Raw genomic sequence first — 17,004 nt, 5'->3', positions numbered from 1 at the left:
GGTTCTCAAACTGCAGCACTTTTCTAACATTATATACGTTCATTAACATCACTAAACCACTTTTTTCCTTCAGTGAGCAACTTTTTCATGGCATTTTGGGGTACACGCGGTAGTTATGTTTAATCAGCATTCGGATTATCAGGGGGTCCTTGGAAACATCTTTACACTGTAAGGGGTCTCAAAATATTTGCGAAAACCTGTTTCAAGAGACTACACACTTGTTACAAAAAAAAAAAGCGCACATTTTTTAAAGTTCACCCGAGGGAGGATAAACTTGCTGGCTGATGGAGTGTCCGGGTTTGACCCCCAGCGTGCAACGCCAGACGTAAGGCGCTCCCACCGCCATCCATCAGCATCACTGCGCCGCTTTACGCTTCTATAAAAGTGTTAGCGCGTCTTCCACCCGCGTCTTTAAATCAGCGGCGCGCAGAGAGACAAGACGTCGTAAGTAACGTAAAACTAATAAGACGGCCGCTAAATCTGAGAGGCTTTCATAAATATAGAGAGGCAGTAAAAATGGAGCCTGCCGCACCGTGGGGGGACGACGTCGTGCTGCTCAAGCAGTTTTGTCGACTCAAACAAAATGAAAAAAATTATTTATTTAAAGACGAGGACATACAATGATACGTGAGAACTGGGTGGCATATTCCAAAGAAAAAAAAAAGAAGGATGCTTTAATATCTGCATCATTTTCTTTATTAACACACTAAAACCAGAACAATATGTATTATGTTAAGCTAAGGGCTCTCAAATTCATACATATATAGCATATATATACTTCCTTGATACTGATTACCACTCTGCTATGATCATTGACTTTGGTGGACTTTTTTTAATGCAAATACACTGGTGCTTAAAAAACACTTGCCGCTCAAACTATCTTATATGTTTTGCACAATAGGCGTATGCGAAAAAGACTCAGTAAGCTGCTGTAATATTAGTAATAAACGCCCTGAGTATTATGTTTGTCTATATTTGTTGGTTCACCGTTTGTGTTCAAAAGTCCTTTGTTTAAAGGCAATGACCGTTCCGAGGCACCAAGCAAAACCTTTATTGCTTTGGCGAGTAAATATTGAAAAGCCAATGGCTCAAGTTATGTTGAGCTTTTGTTTAATTTTATTCTTAGATTGTGGCCTGTGTCTTTAAAACGGACCCCATATCGTACTTTGGAAGGGGAACACAAACATTCCGATACACTTTTATCTCCATTTTTTCGTGATTACTGCTCCCATTTACATATCCCACTTTCTTTCTCTCCCTATTCTGGCGGTTTATCAGTCCCTGTTCCCCACTCTACAGAAATCCCAAGGATTAAAGGACTTTTTTTAGGATCTGGGCGATTGGCGGGATTGAAGAGTAGTGAGGAGGGCAGGAGGGGGTATGGCGAAAGAATAAAAAGAAGTTTGGGAGAGGCCTTAGAGATGCAAAGGAAGTAGCCGTCTTTTTTTTTAGGAAGTTCCCAGCTCGGCCACTTCATTAATTCACGCTTTTTAACAAGTTGCGATGGACCTTCTTCAGTTCGGTCCGCCCGCATCCCCCCAGCCTTCACGCTGCAAACAACAGCGCCATCAGTAACTGACAACCCCCCGGGCGGAGGGGCTGCGGCCTCCGGGGTCGACGCTGCAAACAGAGCCACGGGAAGCAGAACCTCGCCATTCACGGGATCGGCCTTTATTTGTCGGCCCTGGTTGCTGCCCACCATACACATTCCCCATCATTGCCGCCTGTTTTCTATTGGGGATGAACAGAAAAGGAAGGGAAGGAGGGGCGCTCATCACATGCATCAGTATGCACATTGACTTTTTTTTTTTGAAGTTGGCAAAATATGTTCGCTGCTGGAAGAAGGTGGGAAGTTGGGAACATCATTGGAATTAGTTTACAGACCCCTGATATATTTTTATTTAGAAATGTATTTGCGGACATAAAGTATCGAATGATTGTAAACTTCAAATGGATTAGGTATAGTAAAGAGAAAATATTTTTAACGAGCATTTTATTTATTTATTTTGATTGCTTACATTATTATTATTTCAATTAGGATTTATTCATTAACATTTAAACATTGCTTCCACTGATATAAAATATACGTATATTTCAATAATGTAATGTTACAATAAATTTAATTTTAATCGTTTTTTTCTTCAATTCCAAATAAATTAATTTGAGTCATTTTATTCTAATTGTGTAATGCCTTTCAGGTGCTTTATTATTTCAGTGTTCTTATTATTTCTCAATATTTCAACTGAACATAATCATTTGGTTATTACATGCACTAGTACAGTGATCATTTATATTTATTTAATTGTGAATTTAAAATCCTTGCAGTAAAAAATCATTTTAATATTGTGGTTGTTCAAATTTGATATGTTCTGTCCTGAGCCTACAAAATGTAGAAAATTGTAATTGATGAATTCCTCTTTAATATGCGAACCCTGAGTAGAAAATTAATTTTTTAAATAAAATGTTGGATTCAATTATAGATAATAAATACATTAGGTTACATTTTAATGGGTGTCATCATCCTGTAAGAAGGCGTTATAAAAAACACAGATTCACCTCAGAAAATGCAGTATCCAACTATGGTCCTGCAGAAAATGTTGTACAAATATGCATTTTGTTCGATAAGCCAGACTTGCAAAGGAGCCCGCACTGGGAGCCTAATAAGGACGTAAGTTGACAGATGAGCGAGAGCTCCGAGACGCGTGCAAGTCCGATGCTTTGCTATGATTGCGCAAGCAAAGCTGCGTTAACCTCACGGGGAATTAGTCCAAATCAAAATGGCATTAATGCCCCGTCCGAGCAGAGGCTACACGGAGTCCCGCACCAAATTCTTGAGGCCTCACACATCACTCAGCGTGTCCAGAGGTGTTGAAATGTATATTGCTGTATCTGAAAACTTCAACCACCAGCTGCAAACCTCAAACTCCAGCTGCAAGTTTATTATCTTGCACAAATGGAAAATAAACACTCAGTCTTATATTGACAAGTGACATTATCTCCACTTGCTGATCTGCTTGGGTTCGGGGCGCTCTCAAAATTTTGAGACCAGGGACTCCTTATATTGGATTTTTCTTCTCACAGGACTAATCCCAATTAAACTTAAATTCCATATGTAGACATAATGCAATGTTGCCTTTTTGTGAGAAACGATACTAAATAATTCAAGAAAAAATCATTTTAATCTTTACAGAACCATCTACTTTGCTGAGATAAGAATATTTAAGAGTATTGTCTGGGTTTTTTTTTTTTCCAAGAGAAAGTAATTTTCCAAATCCCTTCACACAATCTTAGAGCCAATTAAACATAACCTTCACATACTACACTTTATGAAAACAAAATAAGGCAGTTCTTGTCCATCTGAGGAAGACTGGAGACACATTCAAAAGTGACAGCAGGTAACATCGAAAAAAAAATTCACTTGTCGGAACAAAAGAACTGCCTTAAATAGAAACGACTTTTGCTTTAGAATAATGACTCCATACATGGCAAGTTGCGCTTGAGCTATTAAATATTTTCCATCATGTTTTTATTCCTGTAGTAACTGACTATGAGTGTGTATGGCTTTAAAGACTGGGATTGGTCAGTTAGTAACCACAACTTTAGTGAATGCAGCTTTAACAAGTATCTTTTAACAGCCTATTAGGAACAACAGTGTCTTGTTGTTGAGGAGGAAAATTTGAGTGTTAATTACCAATATAGATAGTTCAAGATGCCTATGGGGGAGACCACCGGGATAGCCTCAACCCTCAGAATTATCACAGTTGCCTATTAGGCTCTGGAGAAATCCTAAAAAGGCCTGGACTCAATGTCACACAAGGCTTTACAGAAGATCCCAACTAAGTCCCACAAAGGACAAAGCTCTCACACTCACACACACGGATATAGAATCCATATGAAGTAGGGCTGTAATGGCAGATGTATTCAGATTTATTAGAAGGGGATGGTATGGAGACATACAGAGTTCCCACATGGAACCTATTATTTGAGGTACAAAAGATATGTGTCTAACCCGCAGACAAACACAGTACAGCTCAGCCTCTGACTAGCAGACATCCTGACTAGTGAAACTTTTGAAGCGGCATTCTGACCAAATGTGACGATTGATGGTGGTGGGCTGTGACTCAACACAAAACAACTTATCATACTATAATCTTAAAAACATGTAGCAAACCGTGTTTTTTGGGGTACTGTTATGCCCCGTACTGTTTTCCATTATTTCTGTTATAAGGCTCCAAAACAAATGTCAGAAACTGTCCGAACTCAGACTAAAATATTCTTAATGTACCGTCTCGTTGATCACAAGACCCAAACAGGAAGACCTCATCGAATCTGAGATAAGGCTTGAAACCTGTGGAAGTTTAAAGTCCACCGTCGCGGTGTCATGCGTCTACCATTACAGCTGAAAGACACACAGTGTACACCAACATATCGATCCACAATGCAAACTTTCCCGTACCTATTGCATGCAACCGCCTCTATTATTGTTTTACAACGACCTAATGACTTTAAAATGGGCCGATGGGTAGAATGGGTGGGCTCGACTTTTTCGCTCTTAGCCAAACAAGAGGGAAAGCCTGGGAATTACCTGGCTGGGCCTGAGAAATCTTGGCAAGCCCCGAGCCAGGCCAAAAGGTCTCCAGTGGAAACACTCCCTTCGGCAAACAATGGGGGAAAGTGCCCAGGGGTAAGAATTTGCTCATTAATTTGACTTAGCTGAATTTTGCACGCTTTTATTTCAGGAAGTGCTGAGTGACAGAGCATCCAAACAAAGACAGCATTGAGACATCTCATGTGTGCCGACAAGCCGTTTGGGTTCGATAAGGTCATAAGGCACCGCCACCTCTGCTTCCTTGTTACGCTCTTTAACAGACTACTTCCAACGCACTGATTATCAAGAGTCTACTGGAAGGCTAAATGTCACCAATGATTCTGTCCATACACCTAACATAGATCAGGAGCCTCACAATTCTCAGTCTACTGACTCCACGTGTTTTATGTGCATTGATAAGTGCTGCTGGTTTGGTTAGCAACAGAGTACAAATTGGCCTAGGATATTTGTAATGTCACTGTGCGGAATAAATGCTCTTACTACCCTTTGTTTTCCCCTGATGGGAAAATGTAGGTGTTTATTTGGCGGGCAACCCCTATTTAAGAAAATACAGTAAATCTACTAAACAACATGAACACATTTTTCATCAACCGCTTACAGAAAAAGTACTTTGGCTCACAAGGCAGGTCCAAAGACAAGCGTGAGGTCATGCGTAATGAATGGAACTTGATAAAAAAGTTAAGTGTCTTTACTCCAGTCAGCCCAGGTGACAATTGAGAGGAGGTTCCCTTTAATGGGGTTATCTTGACTTTCTCAGGATGTCCGCTTTCCTTGGCAGAAGGGGCTGAGCTTTATCCTTGGAGTGGCTTTCTGGGGAACTTTTCAAGGATGTATTCTGAAACGTTTGTGTGACCCATTTTACCACTTTTTTTGTATTTCTACCCAACTTCCCTTGCTCTCTCTGGTGGGGTTTAACCTCGGGTCACCACCAACTTCTTAATCAGTTCAGCACATGACCATGCCTTTCAATCCCCACATACCAGGAGGGAAGCACTCCCTGATACAGTATATTACGATAAAGAGCTCACGCCCCAAAATCGAGGGTCTGCATCCCCCCTCAGTACGAAAGCGAAGGGCCTTGATACATCAATGAGAAGATTTTGGTGTGCGTTGCCGGGGAGGGGCAAATGAGCACTTCTTCTCCGGAAAATCCACACTTCAAAAGAAGGCAGCATTAGACTGAAAGGCGGGACGAGGGGAGGGGGGTTGGTTTCTTGCAGGATGAGGATGGAGTCCCTCTGCAAAGTAAGCCAACTTACAGAGGTCACCAAGAGAAAGAATGCGAGCGGCAATTGAGACACCAACCGAACCTCTTTGAAGACAGTCGAAATGGTCCAGTGCCTTGAAAAACAAAAATTCATCTAAATAGGATTCACAACCTTGATTTAAGAGCATTTGACTCTCATTGTGCTCTCATTATGAGACTCTCAGGCAAACGCCGAGAAGACCCTAGTGGAGGCGGCAATTTCCTGGGTTAGAGCAAAGAACTCGAAGGTTAAGGGTCAAAAAAGTGCTCTCAGAAGGTTAGACGGCAAGTCGGTGTAGGTTAAAGTGCAGCCCCTGATGTTGTAATTCTTCTTGCTGGTCGTAAAACCGACAAGACTTGAACCCCCTCGTGTCTTAAGGATGAGTTTGGAAAAAAAAGAAAGACAAATTTGTCTGGAAGACTGTTTACTTGCCTCAGTAGGTGCTGCTGTTTTGGTTTACAGCACAAGATTATGGCAAAAGTCTAGTTTTCTTTGGTTTCGAAAGGAATCAAACTCCAGGCTACGAATTGGGCCACGACATCTACTTGCATGACTATCTGAGAAAAAATGTTTTGGCTGGCTTGGGTAAAACCTACATTGTTCAACCCCCTCTGAAAGGCCTGCATTTTGTAACTAAATCATTTCTATTTCTCCTTAATCTGTCCTCAAGACCATAGATTGATTTTATCCTGAGATTCTTTGCTTGACTGACTGTCTGTTCTGCACTTTTGCTTTTCAGGGTGCTGAATCATGGTTTTGATGTATTTTTGGCAATCTTTATCAATGTATAAGTCACTATTTGTGGCATACGACCAAAAACAGCCCTTTAAACATACTAAAAGTCTCCCCACATGCAGCCCACGTACAATACAAGAGGCAAACCAAACGAGGATCAAAGAAAGCGCCTCGATAAGAGAGGCTTGATAACCTTTTAAGAGAGACATGTCGGAAAGAACAGATAACTAAAAGCATGACTACTCTAGTTTTCAGTTCATTGGATACATGCACGGTGGATTTTATCTTTCCCACCAGATGACTTTTTCCATCCATCCATTTCCAACGGTAGTTATCCTAATTAGGATCCCGGCGTTGCTGGAATCTATAACGGCTGCCTTTGGGTGAGAGACTGATCCTCAGTCAATCACAGAGCACGTATAGACAAACAAGCATATGCACTGACGTTCTAGTCTTCACTGATTTTGGCAGCCAGAGTATCGATAGAAATAACCATACAGTCGTTGGATTAGAATCCAGAATCTCGACCTCGTTAACTGTACCGAGCAAGAGTCTATTGTAGCTATCAACCAATTGACATCATGTCAAATTGATGGCGGCAGGACAGTCGAAAGCCACTAGTAGTCACTAGTGAGTCTCTTTATGTTGACACACAAGTGAAGAGCACTCGTGTTCAAATGAAGAGCACAAACACAAGCGCCACACTCAGAGGTGATGGGACCCAGAGACGTGGGGGGTTGTTGTTTGAAGGGTCAGAGAACGAAACGGCAACACCTCTGCTGCCACTTGACAGAATGAAAAAGCAGCAAGAGAATTGTTGGAAAGGGGGGGGGGGGTGAAAGAGGGTGGGAACTGCACTTGAGACTCCAATGGAGGATGCAAGCCTCCCAGCAGCAGCAGTCAGTGGCCGGGGTGGGAGGTGGGGGGTTGGACACAGGGGCTACTGTTCCTTTTCACGTCTTTGTCTCCCAGGAGCGCTCTTGTTTTTCCACTGAAGGGCACAATGAAGGTGGCGTGCACACCCCCAAGCCGACCCTTCTTCCCCTCCTGTCAATACAACACCTATCAAGACCCTGAATAGCCCAATCAGCCTTCCCAGGAACATCAAATCAATGAACATGGAAAGAGGGTGACAGCTAAACCTCGAAATGTTATTTTGTCACATCTTCAAATAGATATAAGACATGTTCATTTCAATTACAGTTCCGGCAAGGATAGGCAAGCTACGTTAACTTCATTGCTAAGCTTACTAATAGCGGATTCAACATTAACTGAGCTGTTAAATTTAAGACAAAAAAAAAATTGGTTTCAGACCATTAAAAATGATCTGATTGGTAATGCTCTACTACAGCAAAAAGTAGAGGTACTGAGTGCAAATTGTCTAACTTACCAGATATATTTTATGATGGAAACTTGACCTACAGTTTGACGTGCAAACCAAGTAATGTCTTGATTGACTTATTTGAAATTTAGCAGACCCAAGGCTCAAACTTGTAGGTTGAGATTCAATACTTAATTGTGACTGACTGCCAACTACTCTTCTGGCTTTTTTCTCACATTATTTTTCATAGATTTGTATGAATTAGTAAAGTTCTGCCTATAAATGAAAATCAATGAGATCACTTTTTTAATGCCAAATCATGTGGCATAATAATCAGGTAACTGAGCATTATGAATTCTGACGATTGTGCGGAATTGATTGAAATGATTTGTACTGCTTGGTTGCAGTCTTTCAGTTTGCTGTTTAGAAAAGCCCAACGTGAAGTCAGCTACAGGAACGAAGGTAATGGAGAACTCATTTCGCCATATCCTGGTCTAAAATTCCATCTCTAATGAACCGATTGTGGTCGATTCGACATAGCTTTTCCGGCCTTTACTGAACGGCACGAAGAGGCGGGAGCGTGAGGGCTGACGCTGGGAATGCTGGGACTAAACATTAAACTCCCGCCTTCTGACCCAATCAAGTGGAAGAGAAGACAGGCTTTGTCCATCTTGGCCCATCGAAAGAAAAAGTCCGGGAAAGGGAAAGGCAATGTAAAGATTTTGCCAAGCTTTTGTCACGCCTAGAGGACTGCCTCAGTCAATTGCTGTCAGATCAAGACAGCAAGAAAAGAAAAACAGCCGCGCTCGCCTTTTATATTTAAAAAGGAAAACACTGTCTCCACGCCAATTCGGCACCCCCCACCCCCCATAGACGAAATCACACAGTTACTTTTAAAGCATTTGCATTTAAAAGATGGCGCGCTGGACTGAATGCGGGTCGTTTCCCCCGTGTCCATAGAAACACTCGAAAAGGTAGAAAATTCACTCGACTGAACTTTAAACGACTTTATTAAAGTGTCACTAATCAGAAGTGAAAGACACAAGGTCTTAGTGTTTGGGCAAAATGCACAGAGAAGGAAAAGAAACGACATGACTAGTTAAGAGCATTACTTTGAAAAGCCTTGTTGATGTCTAACGTTGCACAACGAGAAAGGCGCAAGAAGAAATTAATACCATAAATATTCCAGGAATCTTGCATTGGGCTGAGTTCTTGTGGAAACGTCTCGTAATACAGTCATTCTTTCAAGCCTGGCTGCAGATTAGACGAACCCAGAATAGAAAAAGTGCTGATTTCCTTTTATTCATTTTTGGAGAAAATGTCAGATGTATGAACGAGATGTACTAATTGTACTAGAAATATGAACGACTTTTTCTTGATAGTTGTTAAAAATAATTTGTGAAAATGTTTTTATGCCAATTTTTTCTCATAAATATACTACCATGAAAAATTAAATATTCATCTTTTTTGGGAGGATATATTTTATACATATACATATATTTTCTTGAAAACATGAGCACATTGTTGCTGGTGCACTGGTGCTGAAAAGGAAGTTGATACAGTCGTATCTTTTGACAAATCAACTCCTGCGTTGCTTTACAAAAGGCGCGCCAAGTGAAGATATGCTAGCAAACTAGCCTTTCCAAATCATTCTGGCACACAGTTCCTCGGCAGAAAATCGACACTATTCCAGCGTAATGGGATAACAACCCAAAGAATAATCCCTGTCACACAATGGCGAAGTTTGAAAAGGACCCTTTTGAGTCCTCTGCGGCAAATTTTACAGCCGCCAACCCGCTGACGATGTAATCTCTGCTAAATAGAGTCTCGGCAAAAGGGGGGTCTCCTCCCTCTGCTCCAACCGTCCCTAAAGATTTCGAAAGCCCTCATTTCCACAAAGTCTACGAGGGGGGTCGGTCTTATGATCGGAACTAATAACAGTCAAGAAAGATAGGACAAGGCTGAGAAAAGGATGGCAAACAAGGTTGGGTGGTTGGATGGGTGGGGGTTATTTTGGTGTCTACACCGCCTCTGATCTTTCAGGCGGGTCCTAATCATATACATCCCAAATGAAGCATCCTGGGAATTGTCCAATCCACTAATTTGGCTGCGAGAATGAATCAAAGACGCTTCTGAGAGGGGAAAGCAAAACAACAACAAATAAACAAAATCAACAATGGCCTAATGAATGATATGAATCTGATTTAGTCAAATAAGCAACTTTAATGAGGGGAAGCCAACATATGATTTGCAAGCGGAGAGCTTTTATTATCATCAAGGATCTCATTTCATCCTCTGCCCAAATTTTCCCTTTTTGTTTCTTTGTTTACATTTGAAATATAGATGCAGTTTTTTGTCTAAGCTTATTTGTAGGAATTTTATAATCACCAACGCATAAAAATAAGGTCAGAAATGTTATGGATTTGTTTGTGTCAAAACAAATTTGTAAATAGTTAATACCCATACATTTCTTTAGAAAAAGGGTTGTTGTTTTTTCAAAAAGTGCCCTTTCAGAAATTATAAAGAAAGTTAATGTTTCTAAAATAAACATAATTTTTATTTCTAACAGACAGTGTGAAGGGACCTAGCATTCCCTTCTGCCCTGAGAAGAGGAGCACATTGCAAGAATTTCCAACAAAGTGTCAACAATTGCGTGTAAATTCTTGGAATTGTTGCGCCGAAGCCACCAAACATTTGCAGATGTGCGCTGCGCTTGAAGAGCATCAGCACCACTTCATATTTCAACGCTTGCCCCCTTAATCACCCGCGCCTCAAGGGGGCAACGAGCAAGGAGATCATCGATCCCGAGTGTGCTGCGAGACCACAAGATAGCAAAAAGGCCGGACGGCACATTTTGATAGACGTGAGGGGCTGTGGGGTCGAGGGTTGGTGTGCGCTGGGGGCGGGAAATCAAACTGGTTCCATATGAGCACAGCTGGCACGGTTGAAGCCCCAGGCCCATCGCACCCGCCTCCTCGTGCAAAGTCAACGGCGGGTGTCGCGTGGAAAAGTTCAAGCGGAATCTTAAGTTTCACACATGTCTGATTGGACTGATTGATCTCAATGCGGCTGGCTTGGAAGCCACTTTAAAAAAAAAAAAAAGCAGCTTCTTTGATACAGCTCGATTTCTGCTTAAATGGTTCTACAGTTTCCACTTTCCACACTGGCTGGCTCACGCAAATGTGCTGCTATATCATTAACAATCGAAACTGCCTACAGCGTAACGGCGGGTGTGACATTTGGGAAGCTTTTCACAGATTCTGAATGACATAAATAAAAGACTGGCAAGAGAGGAAGCAAGATAGAGAAAAGTGAGGGGGGGGGGGCAGACAGACAGACGGACATAAAAATACACAGACAAAAAGATCAATATTTCCATATTAATAATTTCCAGATTATCCGTTGTAAGTGACCCAAAACTTTTGTATATATAGTGCATTCCCCATTTTTCAATTGAAAACAGCTGGAAGAAGAAGAAGAAAAAAAGTAAAACCATGACAACAACACAGGAGAAAACAAAGCACAAGTTGCGTGTGCATGTTAAATCATGAGCGCGAGTAGTACTAGCGGGGTGGGGGGTGCTTTTTTTGGGGGGGGGATTCTGGAAAACTCGTAAAACAAGAGGAAAGGAGGGAGGAAGGGTGATACAATAACATGGACTCTCACTCCTGTGGTGCCAGTCGATCTTCTCTAGTGCTATGTGGCCTCCCAGCTACCAACTGGCTCCTACATTATCAATAATTATAAACTAAAAATGAATGTATAGTTTCTTGACAAAGTTAGAACTTGAATTGTTACATGGGTACGGAAGTCGCTGCGTGGAAGAAAAATGCAAAAAATGCAAAAATAAATTCCGAAAAACATATATTGTTTAAAAATGACTAAATGGATCAAATAATGATAAACCACCAATTTGTATTAATGGCATGACAGCATCAATCATCCAATGTGGGGGGTTGGCAGACAATAAAAAAAGCAAGTCAGTTATTGAAGATGCAGGGGATGATAAGTTTGTGGAGAACTTTTTTTTACGGCTTTAAAAAATGACTGTTTGACCTCACTCTCTTTGTGGAAAGTGCTGATGGCAAACTAAGTGGAGCGTTTTCGTGTTCTTTGTCCAATGGAAGTGCAGTTTAAACTAAAACACGATGTCCCTCAGAAGGCTCGTATAAGACGAACTGGAGGAGAAGAAACTGAGCAGGCCTGTGCTGTAATTCACGGTCTAATTGCAGTACTGGGAGCGTGTTTTCTGCATGTGTGTGTGTAATTCACGCGTTAATCTGGATGCCGATGTCGCGAGGCATGTGGTGTCCTGCTAGGTGGTCATGTTGGATGAACGCGGTAAAGGGGAGTGGTTCTGGTCGTCCATTTTATGAGACAATGGCTGTAAAATGTGAATAAACACGCGTGTTCCACCGCAGCCAGAAAGGCACTCACGTTTGACCACGGCTTGAACTCGTGCAAAAAAAACAATGACTCGACTCCTTGTTATTTAAGGGGGGTGGATTTAGCAAAAGTGACTTTTTAATGGCCTGCCTCAGTCATTAAATGTAAAATTAAGAAGCCGTGCATTTTTTTTTTATTGCTGTCACAGTACATTCTGGACTGGGCCTTCTAATGCTAAAAATCTGCACCTGCGGTGGATCTAAAATGTCTACACACCCCTCAGAGTGTTGAAATGCACGTTTTTTTTTGTCAGTAAGACAAAAGAAATAGAAGTAAAGACATCATTTCAAATATTTTTACTGCTTCTTAATCACAACCTGCACAGCTCAATTAAGAAAGTCTCATTAAGAGGTCTCATTTCGTTTGTGAACTGGAAAATAAAATACTTTTTTTTGCGAATGATAAATGGATGCAAAACAATATTTAGTACCTCTTTATCCAAATCAAATATTTTTATTTATTTATTTCACCCATTTTAATTAAGAAAAAAAACTTTCCGTTGGCAACATAATTATCGAGATTGGCCGCTTATGCTCCTTTGGCTAGCAATTCCGAGTAGAATTCAAGGTGACGTTTGCTTCTCTGCTTCTCAAACCGAGTCAGTGCGGGCTAAACCGCGGTTAAAATAACACACATGCGTGCTCAGCACTGCATTTTTCTCCCTGTGTGACTTTTGATTGTCACGCGTCATTTAGTGGCAGTAAAAGAGTCTGCAAGTTCCTGCCTCTTACAAACAGAATTCATCTCCACTGGGAGTCCCTTGTTTTTTTTCTTTCTTTCTCTTGTGGTCTGCACTATGATTAAAAAAGAAGCGAGGAGATTTTTCTCTTTGTTTCTGCAATCAGAACAAGAAGAGTAATTTAAAGTTACCAAGCTTCGCTTTCACTCGAGCGCGGCCAACTTGATTATGAGAAGTCGGGAATGGTAACGTGCAGGTCGGATTTTTTTAATCAATCGTTGCCGGGGTATGACGACACTTTTTTATAAAGTTCGCTACTCTAGTAAATCAGCTAGCTGCTGCAAGCTCCACGGCAAACTGATATTACCAAGTAGCATCCATTTTTCAGGTTGTAGTTGAGCTGGGTATAATTTCAGCACATTCAGTAGACACGTCCACAGCAATTTTCCAACAAGCTGCGTTTTACGGTTAGCAATTTTTGTAATTGTTGAAATTTGGCAAGGTTGGACTGCAACAATATTCTCTGTGGTCTGTCACATTTCTTTTCACTACACTAGGAATTTAAGCATCAAAGCAAAGAGGCATTAAAATGACTATAATGTCACAAAAATAGCAAGCTAGCTTTGTCTTTTTCTCCCACAATCCCTTGCAACGCAGTCTGCATCTGGCACTAAAATGTTTCCATGCCACGCTCCACCTCCTCCCTCACACACACACACGCACACACACACCCTTTCCCCTTTAAACCCACAACTCCAAGAGTCTCTTCTTTGCCTCTTCAAGCTCACAACTCCAACCCAGGCCTGAGCATCCATCCAAAAGGTCCACATCTATCTATGTTCTTTTTACTCATAGATCTGCCAAGTCGAGACGCTGCTGGCACTGACCAAAACATAACAAATGAAAGAAAAAAAATGCCGCTGCTGCCTGTGGATTGTTTATCTACAGAGGCAAAAAGGAAAGCCTGGCTGTGTTTACTTTGGAGGCGAACAATGACTTACAGAGCAGGAGGGACACGAGCTGATGTGCCACTTGATCGAGATTTAGTTAGGAGGGGAAAAAACATCAGTAGCAGTGGAATTGGAAAGGCCTGAATGTCAGGATATGAAAGTGCATACGCAGAATGCTGGAAAATTTTGGGAATGATCCACATAGTCAAATCTTCCCTCATTTTAAACACTTGTCTACTTGGTGAAATGCTTAAAGTTGAAAGTCAGTCAAATGAGGGTTATTTTTTGCCTTGTTCTTTTTTTTTGGAACAAAGTAAGAAGTGAAAACAACCCAATTTTATTATTTATTTATCTCTCTTCTTCCTCTTTGGGGAAAATCATGCAACTTTAAAGTTGCAAGATATATTTGCACGAGCTTGATTCATGATGCCATACAAGACCTCCGTTCAAAAGGAGCAACCTAATCTTTGGCTTTTTGCAACACTAAAATTAGAAGTCAACCTGACGTCAGAACATTCAAAATATGACTGAAATTCTGGGAATCAATTCACAAGGAAAGTTACGCAAGAAATTAAGTGATTAGATTTGTTCTTGGTGTTTTGCAAGACCTTTGCTTTTTATTATGTTTAAAGTTCAGTCGATAAAAATCACTTTGGTAATAGGTTCAAATTTCCAAATTGTTACAGGAAGTCTTTGACAACTTGTTATGGTGCTTATGTAGACTCCTTGAGATTCACTCCAGAGCAAAACATGTTCATCCCTCCTCATCCATTCTGTGTAGATCAAATGCACTCGAACAAAACTACCAGAGCAATTTTCAGATACAATCAGCAAACAAAAGATTTACTTGGTTTTTTTCCCTGTCCCACTTGATGGCTGGAAATGCACTCCAGAGACTCATCTATTTGTATACAATACATTTCGCACAATACTGTATGTCCCCCTTTGAAATATTGACTGTGCAGTTAATTGATGGCTTTGAAGATGACAAATGGAAAGGATGATTTCCATTCATTTTTATGAGGAGGTTCAAAATCCAAACAAACGAAAAGACACAATTCCATCCACCGCAGCATTTCAGGATGCGATGACTGTCGACTTGGATCGAAATAAAAATAAATTTAAAAAAAACATCCTTCGTTAAACTATGACAAAGCATTCCGCAACAATGGATAGATTACAGCCAAGAAGGCAACTGCCCTGCCAGGAAGCAGCACAAAGACTCGGATTCAACGTAAAATTCCATTCTTCGGAGAAATAGCGCAAGTAAATCAAGCGCTCATTGCATCCAACTTTTTTTCAATTTGTTCAGTACGTCATGTACGGACCCACAATGACAAATCTGAGCACATACATAATAAGAAAAGAAAGTTTCGACTGCAGGTTTACAAGCAACCTCCCGTTATGTGACCAATCAATGAAGGGAAATGCGACAAGGTCATCACCCCTCAACTCGACTCACAACCACCACTCTCTCCAATTGTTAGCAAGTATCTGCCATATAAACATTTGCACTGGAAAAACACTAGTCTAAGTCGGACGGTTTACACTGCAAAAAAAAAAAAACTGCGGGACAAAAAAAAATAAAAAATTCGGAGCACATTTCCACATGTGAACTACATACTCTGACATTTTATTGGATCTCACGCTTCTCGTAATGTGGTCAGATGAGCCGGGATAAGGTAAAGTCATCTCGGCGTGCCGAGCAAGGGTGATGAAGTTCAAGCACCTCCAATTTGAAAGTCTGGGAATGACGTCTCATTAAGAGCCCAGAGTGTGCAAAGCGGGAAGGCCTTAGGGCGAAGGGAAGAAAGGAACACTTGATATTTCTGAACTGGCCTAAGCAAAACATTCAGCAAACCAAGGCTGGATTACAGCTATATTCATGTTTTTATCTGATTTTTATTGTACATTTCAAGTCATGCACAAACCCTCACATAGGCATGTTAGCCTGTAATATGCTAGCACTAGTGGATGTGACATCAACAACAACTGTGTGGATGCGAGGCTGGGTACATTAGTGTCACCTACCACCGAGGAGTTATGGTTTGACAATAAATCCGTATCATACCAGCAGCTGGTTCTAATATTTTGACCGCCCTCATATCGCAAAATACAGTAACTATTAGAACCAGCTGTCACACTACAACCGCAATAATAAACACATTGTTAGATTGATCACCAATGATTCAAAACAGAGCATTGCAACAACATATCGTCTCATATCGTCTCTCATTCTGACGCACAATTGCCTCAAAAAGGTGCGTCATGAACACAAACACCAGGCCAAAGCTTTGGTTTCACCCTCTTTGCCCTCGGCACAGTCTCAGCAAGGCTTAAGAGGTTGTCCGATTTTAATGGTCACTTATTGCCTGTGGAGAACTTCTCAGTCATATCACGAAACCAGCCGGGACCACCCCCAGTGCCAAAACAACCCCAAGGCTCAAAAGTAAAACTGGTGTACACGCACACACACACACACACCATGCAATTACATGCAAGAGTTACGTATGTAGTCTTTTGTGTTCATTTTGCCATTTATCCTTAAATTGGTCAATAAAATATACTTATGTGTTATTCATTTATTTATGATGTATATTTATTACAATTAAATAAATGAAAAAAAAGTGAAAATTGTATTTTTATTATTATTATTGTTTTATTTACTATTATTATTATTATTACATTGGCATTTTACTTTTATACCTCAACCATGAAATAGTTAGCCCCAACCGTCCTTTTTAAAAATCAAATGTGGCATAAGTTTGCCCACCCTTGTTCTACTGGGACTTGTTTTTCATCAGTCATATCCCTATTTGGAAATAAGGTGACACTGCTAATGATGGCAGAGTACATGGTTGTCTTATACGGCGACCAACAAAATGTATATTTAACCAAAAAGCTGCGTGTAGAATGTGAATAATTGAGCGGACAAATGCATTAAGTGGCCTCTTTGGTGTGTGTGATTTGGATTGTGTGTGTGTCACGTTCCTCCGATTCCAGTGTGGGTCTTGATC

General features: G+C 40.9%; 1 protein-coding gene across 1 annotated transcript in view; it reads right to left on the bottom strand.

The window, feature by feature from the left end:
• The window catches only part of fat4 (FAT atypical cadherin 4), an 80,582-nt gene that overhangs the window by 58,011 nt on the left and 5,567 nt on the right, over positions 1-17,004 (bottom strand). The gene's annotated exons all lie outside the window — the stretch shown is intronic.

The sequence above is a fragment of the Syngnathus typhle genome, linkage group LG1, assembly GCF_033458585.1.
Source record: "Syngnathus typhle isolate RoL2023-S1 ecotype Sweden linkage group LG1, RoL_Styp_1.0, whole genome shotgun sequence".
Classification (NCBI taxonomy): domain Eukaryota; kingdom Metazoa; phylum Chordata; class Actinopteri; order Syngnathiformes; family Syngnathidae; genus Syngnathus; species Syngnathus typhle.
Note: the sequence above shows the minus strand (reverse complement) of the source record. Positions and strands in the feature narration are given on the sequence as shown.